The following is a 13,695-nucleotide window of genomic DNA, read 5'->3' as shown; positions in this document are numbered from 1 at the left end:
AAGCTTTGCAGACCGATTCTCTTCCAGAATATTTTCAATAGCAATAATTACAGTGATTTCTAAAAGAGATAGAAACCTTTTAAAGCCTTCATCTTACAGAATTATATCATTATTAAATGTGGATTTATAAAATTGTGGCAATTTTTTTGGCAAATAGAATGAATAAATTGTTGCCTAAATTAATAAATGTGGATTAGGTGGGTTTTGTAAAATTGAGTTTCAGGTTATAAAATAAATTGGGGATAAAGGTGAAATTATGACATTAATTGAAGGTGATTATACTCAATGCCAAAGAGACACCCATTTTAAATGGCCAAAAGTGAGTATTAAATATTTAGGCATTTGTACAGAAAATAATCTGAAAAAAATGTATTATTTATCATTACTTATAAAAGATAGAGGAGGATATTTTAAATAATTAATTTAACTATAACTTTAGTGGGAAGGGTTAATTGTATTAAGATAAATATTTTTCCAAGATTACAATACCTTTTAAAAAAAATACATTATCTATTTCAATACCTCAAACGTTTTTTTCAATAATTGAATAAATATGTCAGGAAGTTCCTTTGGAGAGGTAAAATATCATGAGTTTCTATAGAGAAGTTAATATGCAAATCTGAATTGGGAAGCTTTCAGCTGACTAATTTCAAAAATATTACTGAGCAGCACAAATAGGATTTTTCGGATCTTTTCTTGAAAGAGAAGAAAACTCCAGCATGGGTTAAAATAAAACTGAACAAAATAGGAGTGAAAAGCAGAAGAAATGATATATAAATGGGATGAAAAAAATGGTTGGTGATAATGAAACACCATCTTTGAAGCATTTGATTAATATTTATAATAAAATAAACAATGAAATTGGAGTAAGACTACATATATCATGAAAAATGCCTTTGATACAAAGTTCTCTTATCATTTTCAATTTTTGGATATTTGGTTTCATAAGAAGATTAAAAATGTTGAAGATTATTATGAAAGAGATCAATCAATGTCATTTAAGCAATTAAGAAATAAATATGGAATTACTCAAAACTTTTTTTTTGTTATTTTCAATTAAGAGCATATTTGAGAGTTATCTTGTTGTACTGAAGTAGAACTTATTAGGAGAGGAATTGAGAAATTTACATCTATGATATACTTTTTTTCTTACAAGCAGGACCTCCTAAGTATGGACTTCATAAATCCAGATGGAGGTAGGAACTAGATTTATAAATTGTAATTGCTGAACAAAGATGGGCAGATGTGTAGGTATTGTGTGACTAATACTATTAAAGCAAGGCATAGATTAGTTCTCTATAATTTTCTACATCAGTTATATCTTACAACACAGAAATTGAATAGAGTGATGTCAAATTGATCAGATACATGTTTTAAATGTGGTGAAGATGTAGTAACTTTTTTTGCATTCCACTTGGTCTTGTCCTTTTTGGGTGGATTTAGGGACTTTTGGGAACATGTTACAGGTGTTGTATTTCCACAAAACCCAGATTTATTTCTACTAGAAAATATTGAAGGAACAAGGCCTAAATTAAATTTGTCAAAATATTAACTGAAATTTGTTAAAGTTGCTTTAGCAGTGGCAAGGAAATGTTTTGCAGTTACTTGGAAATCAGATCTATATCTAGGTATGGCAGGATGGAATGCAAAGATTCCAAGCTGTATTCCTTTGGGGAAAAAAAACATTACATACAGTTTGAGAAATAAATATGCTATTTTCCTTCCAATTTGGTAACCGTGCACCCAAATATTAGGTTTAAATTTGTAAAAGTGTCTTTCCTATGCTTTGGATTTGCAAGAATCTCCTTTGAATTGCACTCATGATCTTTAATTGTGTGTGAAATGATATCCCTCTGTGCAATTCTACAAGTCTTTTCTTTTATTGTATATATCTATATTGTATTTTTCATACTGGTTACTGTGAGTGAAGGGATTGGGGTGGTAAATACCATTATGCATGCAATTTTTAATTTGTTTCCTTTTGAACCATGTATTATTATAGTAATTCTGAATACTAGATATGGAAAAAAAAATCAAAAATCCTTGAGATCATTTAAAAGTAATGAGCTTGATACTCTGAGAGAAAAATAACTTAGTTTGAAATTTCCAATAATAATCAGGATTGTGTGGTGGTTTAAAAAGGTATCCTACAATTTTTAATTTGTTTGTGAAGGTTGGCTCATTCAATTATTCTCACAACACAGTTAAATGAAATGTTTTGTTCAAACAAATCTATTTATTGTTTAGATCTTTTTGAATAAATTAATTTAAATAATTGTATTAAATTTAAAGCAATTTAAATTATTGAAATTCTAATTAAAGACACAGCCAGCTATCCAAATAAAAACAATAACAAAGTCAAGCAAAACTAATGCACAGGGCTTTCTTTATCTTGTCACGGCAATCTTCTGAAAGGTTACAGCGAAATATGGGATATTTCAGAGGGAATTAGATGCACTCCAGAAGACGTGGGGATTTGAAATTTGCTCATTAGAATAATCCAAACATTAAACCATCAGCATCTCATTCTTAACTTTTATTGCTTAGCAGTTTGACACATCACATTAGGTCTTCTGCCACTTACTGCTGCCTTTTGATAGAATTCACAGCAAAACTCACTGCTCCAATCTCCAAGAGCAGAAAGCCTCCCTTACCGAGTTGTGCATAGGCTCTCTTGGGATGGGAATTGAATTGTTCTACTGAATAACAAAGGAACAGAGGGAACCAAACTCGATGTAATGTTGGAAACACAATAGGGTGCAGTCGTCGTGATTGTAGTAAAAATTCCAAAATGCTGGAAGAACTCAGCTGGTTTATTCTGCATCTAGGTTCACAAAAAAAATATATATTGCTGACATTTCAGGCCTGAACCCTTCAAAGAAAAAAAATCAGAAAGGGCAGAAGCAGGATACGACAGAAAGTCTCAGAATTCAAACAATGGGGGAGGAATCCAAAGCAACAAATCGTGTTCATTGGATGTGATAAGGGACTAGATAGAATTTATCATGTCTGTGAGAAAGGAGATAGGCAATGGAGAGACGATGGGGAAGAAGGGGGTGGGGGGGGGGAAATTTGAATGAAACCAAGAGAAATCGACATTAATGCCATCCATTTGGAGGGTGCCCAGTCAGATGAGGTGTCATTCATCCAATTTACAGGAGGTCTCAGTCTGGAAGTGCACAAGACCATAGGGAGACATGATTGCAAGGGAGTAGAATGGAAAATTAAAATAGGTTGCCACTGAGACATCCATGTTATAGCAGCAGACAGAGCAGAGGTGCTCAACAAAGTGATCTCCCAGTATGCATCCAGTCTCTCCGATGTAAGGCACACCACATCAAGAGCACTGACCCCTGCAAAGTCACAAGTGAAATGTTACTTGGAAGGACTGTTTGGTGCCCTTGTAGTGTGGATTGTGGGGGATCATGTGTCTTCTCTGTCTGGAACCTGGTGGCAGTGTGGATTGTAGAGGTTCATGTGAGCTCTTCATCTGGAACCTATTGGGAATGTTTTTGTACAGGATCTTGTGACCTTTCCAAATGAAGCCTAGTCAAAAGCCACTTCACTTGCCAAAGTTAGATCTGCCCACCTGTGAGGCTGATGAGTGATTGGTCCTCCTGGTGCCCACAGGTGAGGCTAAAGAAGACAAAGCTGGAGAAACACAGCAGGTCAAGATAAAAAATAACTCACATTTCAGGTTAAATCCCTTTATCAAGATGAGGCTGATTCACTATTGGTCCTCGCAGGTCACGTGGATGGGTCCTGCATTGAAAAAAAAGCAGCATTTTCACTGTTCCTCTCTCTCTATGTTTGCTGCTGCCTTCAAACCATCCCTGAAGAGCAGACTGCAGGCAGCTCTGGAGAGTTGACTGCAATGGGCCAGTCCTGGATCCTAACCTGTGAATGAGGCTGGAGACCTAGTTTATATGCATTCATTTATTATGTAGTGTACTGTGCCTGTGGATGGTGGGTGCTGAACAAGTTAAATCCTCGTTTTTCTGTGCACCATGCCTGTGTGCTGTGTAAGTTAGTCTGTCAGTGTGTAGTCTTTTTGTGAATTCACCTGTATATAAATAAAGACCCCTGTAGGTTCATAACATGTCTCTATCCTTGATTGTCTTTGAACTCAAACCTATTCTGAACAAACACCCAATGATGGCACATGGTCTCCATCCCACATGATTCATTACCTACGTCAGCTACTTCATGACTACCATGGAAAGATCGCTTAAAGATATAACTGGCCTCCCTTGGATCATGGTTCCAAATGTGATCTCTGCAAACAGGTGTATTTGTGAATTGCACAAATTCAGTTTTACTCAATCAACTGTGGTGAAAACCAATATTTTTATAGTTTTTTTTCCCCGTTTCCAAACTTTGTGTGGGCACCTAAATGGGCCACACAAAATACTTTTAAATAACTTATTAAGTACAGCAAAATCAAGGTAAACTCAAATTTCTGGGCACATTTCTGTCAAAATACAGAAATGGGATTGGATACCAAAAACCTCTGTGGTCTGATGTAGAATAAATTTTGGAGGATCCGAGAAGTGAGATCATAAAACAAGTGAATGACTCGGATAAAACTTGAGGGAAAAAAAAACTTGTTAGTCTTGTTTAAAACAGAATTATTTGCAACAGTTGAAACCAAGAGAAATACTTGCTGAACAAATCTAATGTTAAAAAAAAATAACCAACTGATTATTTTGTCCATGCCATGATTGGAAGAATAATGATGTCTCTTAATAAATGTGCAGGCCTTCAGTGGAAAACTCAAAATAGAAAACAAAGACTAGTCTCTTCAGCAATACACACATTTGTGAATAAATGAATCTAATCCTAAAATGAGGAATCATTACTCGTTGGACATTTCCTGCAATAACCTGCATCAGGAACACCCTACTGGTGCATTAAATAGTTAAAAATATCATTTAATTTATGGGTGTGAATTGTGTGACACAATTTAAAATTGAGAAAATTTGAAGCTGGCAATCACATTTTATGTTTGCTTTAACACACGTTTTTTTTTAAATTAGATATACTGCCCATGAGTCTATGTCATCCAATTTACACCCAATTAAGCTACAACCTTGGTACATTTCAAATGTTGGGAAGAAACCAGAGCCCCAGGGAAAACCCACACAGACATTGGGAGAATACACATACTTCTTATAGACAAAATGGGGTTTAAACCCTAGTCCCAAATGCTCATGCTGTAAAGGTGTTGCAGTAATTACTATGCTAACTGTGATATTTCTATCAACACAGGATGACCTTGTGTCTCCATCCACCTAGTTTGTATCTTGCACCTCCTTCGGAGGTGCAGTGAAGTAAGCAATGAGAGTCAGAAATTATTAGAGAAGAAAAACCACACACAAAATTGCTGGAGGAACTTAGCAGATTGCAGTGTCCATAGGAGGTAAAATATATTAGCAATGTTGTGGGCCAGAGCCTAAAATTCTTATATGACATGAGTTTTCCCTTTTCCCAAATTCACCATCTACTTTATCCTGCCAGTCCTTATCAATGACTCAGTAGTGGAGAGGGTCAAGACCTTCAAATTCATGGGTGTCAACATCTCAGAGGATCTTTCCTGGAGCCTCCGTATTGATGCAATCATGAAGGCTCGCCAGTGGCTCTATTTTGAGGTGTTTGGGAAGATTTGATATCTCACTGAAGACTCTTGAAAACTTTTTATAGGTGTACTTGAAGGGTATTCTGGCTGGCTACATCACTGTTTGGTATGGAGGTGCCAACTGTCAGGACAAGAAAAAGCTCCAGAGTGTTGTTAACTCAGCCTGTGACATCACAGGCACCAGACCACTCCATTGAGGACATCTACAAGTTTTCATCTTAATAAAGCAGCCTCTATCCTCAAAGACCTCCACCACCCTCTTCACTCTGCTGCCATCAGAAAAATGGTACAGGAACCTAAAGACAAGCACTTAACAACACAAAGACACCTTCTTCCCTTCTGTAATTAGATTCTTGAATGATCAATGAAACAAAGGCACTGCCTTCATTTTTCAGGCACTATTTTTTTGATAATTTATTGTTGTAAGGTAGTTATAATATGAATGTGTGCTCTATAATGCTTCTGCAAAACACCAAATTTTGTGACTTGTTCATGATAATTCTGAACAAAATTATCCACTTCTTAGTTTGAAACCAAATGCTTTGTGTTTGGTAGGGGGAGAATGTTTAACTTTTGAAAATTTGGGGAAAAAAAAAGCATTTCTGTACCTCAGCCATTCAACCTTTTCTTTTAACCTCACCTCGAATTTTGCTCAAAGTTTATAGACACCCCCTTCCCAGTGAATAACTTAAGTTTTGTTTTCTTCTGTAGTTCTCGCCTATGAACTACACAAAAAAAATAAAATATTGATCTTATTTGAGATAAAAGAGATGACTTTTGTTTAAATATCCTGACTATATGGGATACTTTTAAAGCTTGCCTTAGAGAGCAAATTATTTCTTAATCTAATAATAAAAAAAAAGAACTAACAAAGAATTAAAGGAATCAGTTGACAGTCTAAAGGAAATTGATTGGCAGAAAATGTGCTAAATTGAAAGTTGGCTATTAAAAAGGGTCAGATTTATATACACAACAATAAGTTAGGGAAGTTTGGCTAGTCAGTTAAAGGTGGCTTCAGTTAGAAGGCAAATAACAAAAAAAATTCCTAAGGATGGGGATCTTGTGACAGACCATAAAGAAATAAATGATGTATTTATAGAATTTTATTCTGATTTGTAGAAATCTAAAATTCCTGACAATACCATTTCCATAGAAAATCTATTGAGTAAATTAAACATTCCCATTTTCAGAGAGTCGTACCTTTTTAGACAAACTTTTCTACGGAAGGAATTTTCAAAGCTATTGGATCTCTTCAGTTGGGAAAGATTCTAAGTCCCCATGGTTATCCTGTAGAATTTTAAAAATCCTTCATTCATTCAATAGCTCCTCATCTAAATAGTTCTTTTAGATTCTGTGGGTAAGGATAGCCTTCCTGCATCTTTTAATGAAACTTCAATCTCTGATTACCAAGAAGAATATAGATTTGACAATTCACAATATTCTCTCTCTCATAAATAACATTTCCCCATGAAGCAGATACTGTTGATGTAATTTTTTCACATCCTTCCCAGAAGGGCTTAATTGGTCAAATTTATATTATAATTGAAATTACATCAAATTCCAAATTGATGATTAAAAGAGCATGGGAGTTGGATTAACAATTAACTATTTCTGACAATTTGGGGCAAAGGATTTTTAAACTTGGTAATGCATCCTCAATCTGTGCCCATCATTCACTCATCCAATTTAAGGTTGTTTACTGGGCACACATTTAAAGATAAATTTGCACAAATAGTTCCAGATAGCAAACCCCATTTGAACAGGCATAACAACATGGTGGCATCATTAGTTCACTTATTTTGGTTTTTCAAAACCATGAAATCTTATTGGAAAGAAATTTGTAACACTATCTACAATTTTAGCTCTTAGTTTACAGCCAAATCCAATTGCAGCATTATTTGGAGTGGTGATATAAGATTATATACCTGTTGCCATCTGATCACCATGTTGTTGCTTTCACAATGCTTATGGCTGGAAGATCAATTTGCATTGGTGGAAAAAAATGATTCCCCTCCCTATGTCCAGTGGATGTGTCAGACTTTAGCTCGTTAAAATTTAAAGATTAGATGTTCTATAATTGATACAGATATTAAGTTTGATATAATGTGGCACCTGTTTATGTTTTTTTTCATGAATTTTAAATCTAGTTTATTACTTTTTTTCCTTCATGTCAACTATTATTATCTTTCAGAACATTTATTATTTAATTTTACTGTTTTAAGGCATTTCAACTACTAATTTCTACTATTAGGTTAGGGTGTCAGGATACTTCTGGATTTTTTTTTTGTTTAGTTTATGTATCCTTTCTACTGTTTTTATGATTGGAAAATAGAGCTGTGGGGAATCAATTACTGTTTGTTTATGATGCATATCCATTTATAAATAGTAACCTCACATTCTGGACACGTTTTCTTTTTTGTGTGTTAAAATTATTAAAAAATTGGAAAAGAAAGGTCCTGTGGTCCCTCAAGGCATAGAACAATACAGCACAGTACTGGCCCTTTAGTGCTCGATGTGGCAACTCACATCTTTAAAAAGTACTAAACCCTAAGGCCCTGATGAGAATGTATGCCTACTTTCCTTCATATAATAGACACTGTCTCAGTATCAATTAGATAATCTAAACAGAATTGTACTAACTGGATTGAAAATCTCACTAAACAATCCAAATTGTGTGCTTCATGAGTCATGTCATGTATTGATTGTCAAGCTATACATGCAACTCAGTAAAATACCCAGAATTGGAGAAATGTATGCATCATCTGTCTGCCAGTAAGTTAACTAATGATCCTGCCCCTTTCAAGGAAATTGAACTGACTTATCAACACACGTTGATAACTTGCCCTGCCCTGCCCTGCCCTGCCCTGCCCACTTTCTTTCTTGAAATTGATGAATATACTGGATAAAATGAAAGCTCACGCTTATTCCACAGGAATTGGCAGTACCTGAATCCCATGTCATCAAAAACGCAACCTTTCAGTCGATTTATTTTTGGGGATTCAGATGTGCTGTTTGGATGGTTTAAAGTCATCACCCTAAACTATTAATAAATGTACTACCTGTATTTCCAGAACACTTCTGTATTCAATGGAATCTTCTAACAGAAAATAAATTTACCACAAAATGCAGAATAGCTGGAGAAATTGGATGTATTATGACGGTGTGCCACAAAGAGGAATGGAGGTTGGCTGTGTTGAGTGAGAGTGGGAAAGGAATGAGCCAAGTCTAACAACATCTCAGTGCAAACTCCTTTAATCAGGACCAAAAACTCGCGATTCAAACACCCATGTCCTTTCCATTTAACCCCAGCATCCAGCAGGGTGGAAGTGATGTGACCTTCCACTATGAGGCTCACCCCATCATCTAAAATCCTATCAGCTGCTTTCCTGTCTGCGACTGCTGGCACCTGTTCACTCAATGCGTAGGTGAGCGTTGCTATGTAGGTTTACAGTATATTTATTTCAAAAAAAAATTCATCTCATGCCTACTGTTCTGTGTTATCAGTAAACTCTACACAAGTGCTGTATTTACTTACTGATTAGCCATCCCCACATCCATGTACTTGTACCATTGGGAGCATTGTGCACATTGTACAATCCTCCACAACTCTTATTGCAGTGTCCAAGTGTTAGCTGTACTTCAGCATGGAAGCAGGCCGATATGTTCAACCTCTGCCTAAATGGTCTGGAACTTCATTCTGTGAATGGGGTGCAGGGCTGAACTCTGGAAATCTTTCAAGTTTCACATGCTCCAGATAAAGCAAAAACATGGACTCATATGTAAAAGAGCAGTGGCAATTTGGCACTAGCATGCATAGGGGCCACATGATTTGAGATGCCAAGCATTTTCACAAATCACCAAGACAAAAGCTGTGGAGAAGATTAGGAAGAGCCTTAGTAAGGTACCCTTTACCCATCATCACCACAAAAGGATAGTTAAAGCTTCCACAGCTGTGATTTAGGAGCTATTTCTGATTTTACATTGGAGAGGGTAACCTTTGCTTTTTGATTCATGTAGTCTGTAACCCCATCAGTCAAATAGTGAGGGCTGAAAGTATACAAATTACATCACTGCCTCTACAGCCATTTTTTTTTCTGTTGGACACAAAATCAATGCTCTCAATTTCACTGAAACCGACTCATCCTCATGTAGAATTAGTCACATGTGCCCACTGTCATGTTGTGAGGAATATCAGGTTCGGTGGCTTTACAGTGAGACGAATCTGGACACAAGTGTGATAATTACATTCAACTTCAATTAACCCACAGGGAACAAATAGGAAAATATCAAATGGTACTATATTACTTAAACAACAATTATAGACATTCAGATCAGTACTATTGGTTCAGCTTCAGTGTCATGCATACCTTACCTGTGACACTTACAGCTATGTCCACAGTAGACCTGGCATGGACTGATGTCCATTCATGAGGCAGAGAGAAAGAATGTGCTATGCATTGATGTTTTGTGCAGTTCTGATTTGGGCATCTGGCTAATAATGACCATAGGTGGTTTAAATTAGCCAACAGCAAGATGTGCCCCAATGGGTGGTCAGAGTTCAACATTAATTGAGAGGTGATGTAACTTCCAAATAAGTTACAGCCAGGGATGGCACATGAACATCTGCAATCCACAATATTCCAGATAGGCAGCAAGGCCACAAGTTTCTCCACAATCCACATATAATACCCATTCAACATAGAACCACAGAATGTTACAACGTTTCCTGTGGGCTAATTGAAGTTGTATGTGATTGTAATACTTGTGTTCAGATTAGTCTCACTTTAAACCCATTAAACCTGATATTCTTCACAACATGACAGTGGGCGCATGTGACTAATTCTACATGAGGATGAGTCGGTTTCGGTGAAATTGAAAGCATTGATTTTGTGTCCAACAGAAAAAAAGGCCATTCAACCCTTCTAGTCTGTGCCAATCAATAAAATGAGCTAGTCCCACTGGCCTATTGTCATTCCATAACCCTTCTTACCTCTCGTATCCATGTATTTATCCTATTTATTTTTGAAAGTCAAGATTGAATCAACATTCACTACATTAGGTTACAGTTTTTATTTTATAAACTTTATTTACAATTTTATGACATGAATAAAATAAAAATTACATTTAAATAAATAATAAAAATAATAATAAAAATTAGAATACTACATCATTAAACTACACAAATTAACCCCCCCAATAATTATAACACAACATTAATCATCTAATTTAAAATTAGTCCAAACCTCCCCCAAAATAAAGAGTGAAGATTTAATTAACAATGTTGTAAATAAAATAAAACCCCACTTACAAAAAAAAGATAAAAGTTAACAACAAAAAAAATACTAACAACAAAAAAATATCAATACTAAAATACCCTTAAACATATATTTAAATCAAACATAATACATGTATTTAACAAATTAAATCCACTTTAAAACTAAGTTCAAATATTATCATACATCAACCACATATCTGTTATACAAAAAATCATAATTAATAATACATAAATGCAGAATTTCCATTAATACCAAGTTTCCTTTATAATTCATCGAGAGAACAAAAACATCCCTTAGAAAAACAGATAAACTTTTTATTCCCTTCCCCTCCCCTTATATAAAAAAGAAAAAAAAAAAGCTCAAACTCTAATAAAATTCTCCATATTCTTCATTTATAACATCTTCAAAATTCTCTATCGAAATTAACTTAATTTTATTAAACTCTTCTCCCTCAATGTATTTGTACTTAATTTTCTTCTTTTTCTTCTTATCACCTTTCCCCTCATCTTCCTCTTCATCTAATTCAACATCCTCAATTTTTGACTTATTATCTTCTGTGACATCATCCTCTTAAAAAGAAACCCCCCCAAAAAAAGAGAAAAAAAGGAGAGAAAAAACCTCCTAATTCCCTCTCAATTACAATCAGAAAACAAAAAGAGTTTTAAAAAATATTTATTTTAAAATAAAATTAAAAAAAACCTTCACTTCTTAACCCAAAAATTAAAAAAAAAAATCAGGTCGGAGGTCACAACTACTTCCTTCTGTTTAAACGGCCCAAAGCGGTAATTCCCCCAAAATATTGGGTGTGAGATAACTCACAGGTAGCTGATGACTTCTGGAAACTAGTGCCCACCCAGTTCCCTCTCCCAACTCCCATTTCATTAAACTATCATCATTATTTAAACTATTTAAACTCTTCTCAAAACAAAAGATAAAAGATTTATTTTTTTAAAATCAACATTACCACTTCGGTCACCATTGCTTCCATTTCTTTTAAAAATCTGGATCCCACCTTACATCTCTACTCTCTTTGGAGACCTTGAAGGACTACATCGTTCCTGAAACTGCATGATTGGTAGAGACTGAGCAAAGTCCATCCGAAATCAATCTAGCCTTATACTCCACAGATGTAACCCTATCCTGCAAATGTGCTGATATTAAAAAATAATCAATTCTAGAAAAAGAATTATGTCGCGAGGAATAAAAAGAAAAATCTTTCTCTGTAGGATTAACTCTTCAACAAATATCAATTACATTCAAATCTGCCATCATATTAATCACTTGGATTGCCATCTTAGACTTCCTAATTACTCTTGAGTACTTAACCAATAAAGGCTCCAACACCACATTCAAATCTCCCCCAATCATCACATTAGAGTTCGATTGTCCAAGTAATAAAGACATATCCACAACAAAAGCTGTATCCTCAACATTAGGAGCATAAACATCAAGCAAAGTCCATGCCTCATTAAAGATTGTACAATTTAATTTTAATAATCTTCCACCATTTTTCTCTTCACTCTGTAACTAAAATGGTAGATTCTTATGTACCAAAATTGCCACAACTTTTGCCTTAGAATTAAACGAAGTATAAAAAACTTGCCCAACCCATTCATGTTTGAGTTTCAAATATTCCTTATCTATTAAATGAGTTTCCTTTGCCATTGCGACCACCGTTTCTTCCATTTCTTCCAGAAATCAAATTCCCTTCTTGCAGCTCTGCCCTCTTTGGAGACAGTGGAGGACTACATCATTCCTGGAATTGCGTAATTGGTAAAGACTGAGCAAAATCCATAGCTTCTTTAGGATTATCAAAGAACTTTGGTTGATATACATCCTGAAAAATCTTCAGTACCGCAGGGTATCTAAATTTTGCCTTATATCCTTTTTTCCACAATAATTCTTTCACAGAATTAAATTCACATCATTGAAACATAATTTCCTGACTCAAATCTGGATAGAAGAAAACACGATTACTCTGAACCATCAAAGGAGATTTGTTTTGCTGTGCATTTCTAATAGCCATATGTAAAATAGTCTCTCTATCACAGTAATTTAAACAGCGAACCAGAACAGGTCTTGGATTCTGTCCTGAAAAAGGTCTCCTTCTCAAAGCTCTATGAGCTCATTCCAATATTAAACCTTCAGGATACTTATCTTGTCCCAACACTTGTGGAATCCATTCAGTGAAAAATTTTCTTGGATCTGGCCCTTCTATGCCTTCTGGCAAGCCGACAATTTTCACATTATTCCGTCTGGATTGGTTCTCCAAATAATCAAACTTTTTTGCTAAATTTTTTATTCTGAATCTGTAACGTTTCAATTGTTTTATTCACATCTTGCAATTGATCTTGTACATCAGATAATCTTTGATCACACATCTCAAGTCTTTCAATAGTTTTGACTTTAAAAGCTCCATAATCAGCCATCTGTTGAGTATTGACATCCACCAATGCATTAATCTTAGAAGTAAGATTATTCATAGAATCACCTAAATGCATCATTGAAGAAAATATCTTATGTTCAAGACTCTTGAAAAGTATATCAACATCAGTAGATCCAGACATGGTGGGATTCTGCTGTTCTTGTGGAATCAGAGGACCTTCTATCCCTTCTTTTAATTTAGTAGCTTTTCTTGCAGTTTGACTCCGTGTAAGAGCCCCTGCCACGGACCCCCCAGAAGTATCAGGAGGCTGATGATCAGGGTTATCTTTGATCCAAACCTCCTTTAAAAGCTTCATTACATCAATATCTGGAAGAGCTGTTATAACTGGTGGTATAGCA

General features: G+C 35.1%; 1 long non-coding RNA gene across 2 annotated transcripts in view; it reads right to left on the bottom strand.

The window, feature by feature from the left end:
• Positions 1–13,695, bottom strand: part of LOC138739945 (uncharacterized) — a 107,380-nt gene that overhangs the window by 41,079 nt on the left and 52,606 nt on the right. For both annotated transcript variants that reach the window (XR_011342594.1, XR_011342593.1), the window contains exon 4: positions 3,691–3,762. This is a non-coding gene — a long non-coding RNA (uncharacterized lncRNA). The remainder of the gene's footprint in view (positions 1–3,690; positions 3,763–13,695) is intronic.

This window comes from Narcine bancroftii, chromosome 7, assembly GCF_036971445.1.
Source record: "Narcine bancroftii isolate sNarBan1 chromosome 7, sNarBan1.hap1, whole genome shotgun sequence".
NCBI lineage: Eukaryota > Metazoa > Chordata > Chondrichthyes > Torpediniformes > Narcinidae > Narcine > Narcine bancroftii.
The sequence above is the reverse complement of the archived record's forward strand: the minus strand, read 5'-3'. Positions and strand labels throughout refer to the sequence as shown.